Below are 7,747 nucleotides of genomic sequence, written 5' to 3' on the forward strand. Positions count from 1 at the left end.
TTCCTTAAGGGGGAAAAAACCAGCCTATTTTGATTGCTTGTTTTTGCTGTCATTATTTTGAAAATCCCAGCCTTTAGGTCTCATTAAAAGACCTCTCAAATGGACTCAGGCCAAGAATATCAACTCAATTATGGTCTGTCTTTCAGCATAAGCTAAAGTTCCCTAATCCTTGTTCAGTAACTCATCTTCTTGTCAGAAAATTTCTACAGGCTCTTTGAGGTAGAAAGCCACATTACTAAATTCCTCCAAGGAACTCAGATGCTGACTTTGAAATCGCATATCGGAGAATGATCCATGACTGTCAGGAGTCCATTCTGAAGGTTAATGTTACAGGTGTTGATACCTGCTGCCACCAGTTTGCTTACTGAGTGGTTAAGGGTCTTCCATCTCTGAAGAGTCTTTTAGAGTCAAATTCTCATCCATTGTTCTGCTTTCCATTAAAGCATGAACATAACTTCCATGACTCCCATTGTCTAACTGATGGAGAAGCTGCTATAAACAAAGTTGCCTTACTTGTTCCTAAGGTCAGGTTTGCCTGGTCAAGTCAGTTTGATCATTCTTCCATGTAGGTGCTATAAATGTAGTTTGAGGACATAGTTACCTTGACCCAATGTCATATGAAATAAGTATAAGGCTGATCCTTTATCTGTTACCCAAATTATGTTTAGAAGAAAACTCGATCCGTATCACTTTTAAGAACCTCCTATATTTAAATACCATGATTGTTTCTTTAAAACTAATTAACCAGAACACAGCAGTACTTTTTAGACAAATGGCAACAGTGATGTTTTTCTGTAGAAAGTTAAGCCTCTTTTAGTATGCACTAAATAATCAAGTGCCACTGTGGTTACTCTGATTGAAAAACAGTAACCAAACCCTGTAACATCCATTTTAATGAGACTTGCTGGGTTTGTGAGTTATCTATGTCACTTTCCCCTTCTTTCAGAAATATGTTATGGAAGGACAGATACATTTATGCAGTGTGACCACTGGTTATATGAATACACACACAACAGATGCTAGTTTTCAACTACACTCCCCCCCCCCCCCCCCCACTAAACCCTCCACGCCCAGTTCTCTCCTGAGAACTGTATCTTGAAGTTGTTTAGTTGAAAACTTAAATGATAAAGGGACTGGAAATGGTATTTAGAATTCTGTAAGGGTATAAGGAATTGAGGGCAGGCCCCTGAGAATAGTCTGTGGTGACATACGAACACAATTATGGTCTCAAGCTGACCGCTGAGAATCCATGAACCAAGGAGGAGGCTGTAAAAAGAGTTGGTGCCCTTTTGCTGAGAGAGACTTGGTTCCTCTGCTGCATTTCACAGACAGCTCAATAGAACAAAGAAAGACAAACATGCACACTGAATGTGTAACCAGTTCAGAGGAAGAAAGGTTAATTAATAGCAGAGATGGTAAGGTTACACTGAAATCCAAGAATAAGACCTTCTTAAGGACACCACTGAAAAGCAGAGCATGAAAGGATCATAAAGGGCAACGGGCACACATAGAGGAGAAAAAGTTAGACTTTGTTACGTCGCACAGTCTAAATTTTTAAAGAGCTCCTAAGATGTGACCACGAAAATGTACAAATATATCTTGAACCCCAGGGTTCACAGCTTCTCTATAGGATTGTATTAGAGAATTAGAAATGAAAACTTTCTGTTAAAACATAATTTTATCAGCTGCTTCCTGTTCAATGGGTTTTTGAATATTTGTGGCTAATATCAATATTTTTCTTTTCTGAACTGTCAGTTCAAAGTGTGCTTACTTATCTATTATCACATTACTGTTTTCTTATCTATTCATCTGAGGCATTTAAACACAGTTAAATTAAACATAGTTTAATTTATTTTAATTTTTGATCCATAGCTATTTATTTTATTTGTGGTTTTCTTATACTGAGAAGTTGTGGTATTTTATGATGAAAATCTACTGACACTCTTCTTTGGGAGTTCTTACATTACTTTTAAACTCAGAAAAACTCAGAAAATTCCCCTGCCCTGAATATTTTATACTATCTTCATAATATAAACATATATTACATATATTATAAACACATCAGATAAATATGTATCTTTCTAACAGCTGTACTAGTAGAGTTAGAACCTTATTATGATATAATTAGAAAATCATCTTAAATTTGTTTATGTTTATTTCTGTCTTACTTTGAAAATAGATTTTATTTTTAAGACAGTTTATTCACATCCTCAGATTTTCTTATGAAACTAGTGCAAAGAGATAGAGGAAAATGATAGAGGAAACAATATTGCCTATTTTAGTAAGAATGTTCAAAAAGTACCTATTGAGTAACATATTAATAATATAGTAGAATTCTTGAGGGCAATAATTTCTTCAAAGCCATTATAAAGCACTGCATCTTTTAAAATTATGCATGTAACAAAAACAACAGAAAGAAACATGGCATCTTCACTGCTAAGCAACAACCTAAGAATAGGAAATTGTTAAAATGATATTTTTTTCTATATAACATATACATGAAATGTGTACAGCGAAATCCCCTAAAATAGCTATAATGTATAATATGTAAATATTATAGGTGGAAATTATTTTAGAATAATAGGGGACTCTATTCCAATTTCTCTTGTTATTGTTGTTATTGTCCAAGGTTTACTGAAGATATTACTGCACAGCTGAAAGATTCAAACGACTCCATGGAGGGTTTTGAAAGGCATCCCAACTGGAGGCTGAGTGACCTGCAGTTTGGACAGAATGGCAAAGCCCGAGGGTTTCAACATTTCCTTAGTGTCAGGATCTACTTCAGTGATCTCCTGATCCAGGGCCGAGACCTCAGGACCATAATTATCTCTCCTTTCCCGCTCCTCCTCCTGCAGCTTGACTGAGATACCTCTCACGGGGCCTCTCTGCAACGGCCTCATCAGGTGTGTGACACGGCCTGCGCTCTTGCTGAGAAGCTTCTCGCCGGGTGAAAATAATGGCGATCTCCTCACACGTGTGCTTGTTGGCGCGGCAGTTATTGCCCGGGACTGTGCAGTACCTCTCTCTCAGTGATGACCGGGACACCTTCTTCACAGTTTTAGAGCAAACGCAGCCACGTTGGCAGGGCCTCGTAAAAGGAAAGTGGTTACGAGGGATTTGGAATAGATGGTAAAATACTGAAATGTTTTAAAAGTCACGAAAGGGTCAGCACAGGCATGTTTCACTTCATACAGACACTGGAGTAGGATGTGGTATGTTTGGACAAGAATAGAGCTGTTCCCATGCAACTGTTCTTGGCATTCTTACATGATTCTCTTCTTAATAATTGTGGAAGAAACACTTTAATTAAAAGAGTAACATGTGTGACAGCAAAAATATTATTTGAGAACTAAATCAAGGCTTTGGATTGAACCATGCTGACTGACTAAATAGTTATTAAATCATCAATAAGAATTCTAAATATACTACAACATAAAATAATGATGATAATGATAAAAATATCCAGCATGCAGCAAGCACTGCACTGAGAATTTGAGATACACTTATGTCACTTAATCTCCACAAAAAAAAAAAAAAAAAAACAACTATAAAGAAAGTACCAACAATACCTCCCATACCTTTTTATTTAGATTTTTTTGTTGTTTGGAATAAAAAATGTTGAATATACAGATATAATAATATGGGAAAATCAGTGTATAGATCTAATTCTGTCTGACTTTACTATCATGTACAGGTATATATCACTTCTAAAAATATGTTAAGTTTTCTTTTTCACACAAGTGGTAAGTTATATTTTTAAAAAGTAACAAAATAATCACATAATTAAGGAGAGTAGTACCTGTGTGAGGGAGGAGGCAAGAATGGGGTACCGGGAGACACAGAGAGTTAATATTATCTGCAGTCTTCTTCTTAAGTTTGATGGTAGTTTCATGGGTGTTTGTTCTATACTTACTGCCAAAATGTGACATTTATTATTTACATATATATATGTATACACACACACATTTATTATTTACATACACACACACACACATATAATAAATAATAAAACCATTTCCAAAGTAGCTACAAAATTTTCTTAATTTAAAAAGCCATTTGGGGTGCCCGGGTGGCTCAGTTGGTTAAAAGTGTCCGACTTCGGCTCAGGTCATGATCTCACAGTTCATGAGTTCAAGCTCCGCATTGGGCACTGTGCTGACAGCTGGGAGCCTGAAGCCTGTTTTGGATTCTGTGTCTCCCTCTCTCTCTGCCCCTCCTCCTCTTGCACTCTGTCTCTCTCAAAAATAAAATAAACATTAAAAAGTAAATAAATAAAAATAAAAATCCATTTAGATAATATAAAGTATATTATCTTTATATTGGGCCAACTGGGCCCACCTAGAACTTTGTGTTCAAAATTCTATATATAAAGAGAGCAAATGAGATAAATAATATTCTTTTCAGAAAGCTGGCTTAGTCAGGATTATTCATGACCTTATTGGAATATATCATGTCATGATGAACAAACCCCATAGAAAGTGTATGATTTAATATATAACAGTTTTTATTCTTACTTTACACAATGCAAAAAATGCTTTGCCTATAACATCTTACTTTCTCTATGAGAATTTAGTTTTAAAATATTTATTGAATTGACAGAAAACACAACTAATGTTCCCTTCACTAGCTTTCAAATGGATTATTTTGTCATGCAGGCACACAGACACACGCATGCACACACACACTCATAAATGACAGCACTGTCTAAACAAAGGACAAAAGGAGATATTGGTGTAGAAGTGAAATGTAATTGATATATTACATCATAGTAGACTTACTCCATAACTCTTGCTAACTAGTTCTGGAGACAAATATTGTATGTAGTGAAATATACAACATTGGTCTTATAGGAAAACCCTTTTCTAAATGAAATACTCACATAAACATTCAAGTATGATAAAATATTTAGCTCTTTATCTTCAGTATCTTTTAGTGACCTTTCAAAGCTCATGACTATAAATTTTATTATACTAAATATAAATGTACATTAGAGGATAATTTCTAGAAAACAAAAAAGTCCTTACATTAGCTAGATTCATCTCAGATATTTATGTCTGTAATTTTAAACATAAAGCACACTGGTTTTTTTAGAGATCCTAAATGAAACTCATTGGTAATTACTTAAATGTGAAGTGAAGCAAACAATTTATAAATATAACTTTACTAAAGAAGTTGAAATTCCCTACTAGATAAATAAGAACTTTACAAGTTATTTTCTATGCACATCTTAGCATAATTATGAAATGCTACATGTATTCATATTAAAATAAATTTTCATAAGGTCTTCAAGAAAACAGAATAATTTAACAGTATATTGTGATTTTATGTTTATTACCATTAATTCCTTGCTACATTTATGATGCTGAAGGAAAGCAAAATTGTAATCTCAATAAAAGTACTGAACTCTGAATATCAACTTTAGATTTATGTGCTAATTGAAAAACAGAATCCCCCTTTCCATGGTTTGCACCTTCTACTGACGTGTGTCACAGGCAGGGTTTTCACAGACAACTCAGAGAACATTTAGTCAGTGATTGAAAATTTCACGTTTCATGTACTTGCATCTTGAGAATTTTCAGATTCTGAGATAGAAGACTCTTCATAATGTTTTATAATATCTCTAAAAATACTTATGTTATAAAATCATTAATCATCTGCATGTAATGAAGTCTTTTACTTTCTTTTATCCTCTTTGTATCAGAAAATTTTGTGGCCCATAATTTCTAAATTTCTAAGTAATCAATATATGTATTTAGCTTTAACTGCCATTTTCCCATTTTCAGTTTGCTTTTTCTAACTTATAAAACAGAGCTTTACACATGTCTATAATTGCAATGAAAATGTGTGTACTTTTTTTTCTCTAAGATTTTCTCTAAGATCTTCATCTTACACTTCTTTTTACACTTCATTAAGTAAAACCGACTTTTCCCATAGAATCTCACTGTTGGGTGGTATCCACAAGCTATATTTACTACCTAAATTTAATTTTGTTAATTAAAATTAAATGGAAGTTAAAATTTTCTTCAGTGCACTAGGCACATTTTAAGTGCTCAAAAAGAACACACAACTTGTGGCTACCATATTGGAAAGAACAGAAACATTTCACAGGTATGTTAAAACAACAAAAACAGGGAAAGATGCTAATAAATGTATATATGTATATGTATGTGTGTGTGCATGTGCGTGTGTGTGTGTGTGTGTGTGTGTGTGTGTGTTTCTTTTGGATTCTTCTGAGGGAATTAGGATTCTGTGTATCTCTTGAAATTTTGAGACTATGCCAGCAGGAGTAAAGTAATGTCAATGTCTAGAAAGGTTGGAATTGTCATAATTAACCAAAGGCACCCATAGGGAGATTAGAGAAACAAGAGTCCTTGAAGAACCACAGACCTTTAAGTGCCAAAGTATCAAGCAGGCTCCCTACTGTCAGCACAGAGCCCAATGCGGGGATCGAACCCACAAATTGCGAGATCATGACCTGAGGAAACCAAGAGTCCGACACTTAGCCAACTGAACCACACAGGTGCTCCGGGGAATTTATTTTTTAATACATATTGGTTTTATATTCTGCCTGACAACTTCTCTCCATTGGCCACTAACATGCAAAGGAACCTTCTCTGCCCTCTTTCCCAGTAAACAAAGAAACCCAGAATTCAAGAATACAGAAGTAGAGCTCCCTCCTACAAATGGAAGGTGGAACAGAATAACATTTTATACATTTTGTTGTGCTATGAGAGAAAAAAAAAATAAGAGTAGACAGTTAATTTCTCAGATTATTCTGCCACTTGAAATTCTTAATAAATCACTCTGCCAGGTTATATAGTAATTTTTGTGTTAACCTTCCATTGCATGCATATCAGGTGTGTGCTTGGTAGACGGCAGGAAAAATGGAAGGCAAAGTGAGTCTTGTTCAATGAAATACATATTAACAGACATCCCCATGCGCAGGGAATGAATAAATTAAATGAGGCATTCATAAAAGATTATAAGCAGTGAGACCTTACTCAGAGCTAATACCTTATCCATAGTCGTACAAAATAGGTCCTCAATTTTATATTTACATTAGCACACCCATTTGTGGTTCTGTGTTCTCAGAATGTAACCTTCTACATACATTAAAGGAATTTTTTTCCTCTGTAATTTTCGTAGTGTTTGTTCTTCCTAACTCTCACCCCCTTTCACTCATGTATTACAGGAAAGTCCTAGTACATCAATGGGTTAACTGAGCTATATTACAATATGTTAAATCAATCTTTTTCTTTTTCTTTTTAATTTTGACGACAATAGACAACAAGTCTATTCACATTGTAAAACAATGATGAAGCTGCCAGAGTTCCACCCCAAACCTGTTGTGGACTCCACCTACTTGTTCAGAGGGTAACCAAAGTAGCATTTCAACTTTACTTCCCACCAATTCAGCCATATAGGCAGAACGGAGAACTTTGGAGGGAGAAAATGAATCTGTTAGGTGCTGAGGTGTGTGGCTCACCAAAAATAACTGAGTGGAGCTCATTTTCAGAGAGATGGGATTTTTACCAAAGAGAGAGCTGTCATTGATCATTTCTGGTTAGATGTCTCAAAAGCTGCAGAAACTCTTAGGCCCACCCCAGAAATGCACTGGTAGGGGAATATGCTTGAGAAATTGACATTTGCCCTCAGTAGTTTGGTAATATACATCCACTCAGAGCTTCATGCCTGCTTCCTTTCTGAGGAATTTTGAAGGCCGGTGGTTTACTGAATGAAGCACAAC

At 35.2% G+C, this 7,747-nt stretch overlaps 1 pseudogene; it reads right to left on the minus strand.

Annotated features, from left to right (window-relative positions):
* Positions 1-2,663: 2,663 nt before the first annotated feature.
* LOC122225436 lies at positions 2,664-7,023 on the minus strand (annotated as a pseudogene).
* Positions 7,024-7,747: the final 724 nt, after the last annotated feature.

The sequence above is a fragment of the Panthera leo genome, chromosome B4 (genome assembly GCF_018350215.1).
Source record: "Panthera leo isolate Ple1 chromosome B4, P.leo_Ple1_pat1.1, whole genome shotgun sequence".
Classification (NCBI taxonomy): domain Eukaryota; kingdom Metazoa; phylum Chordata; class Mammalia; order Carnivora; family Felidae; genus Panthera; species Panthera leo.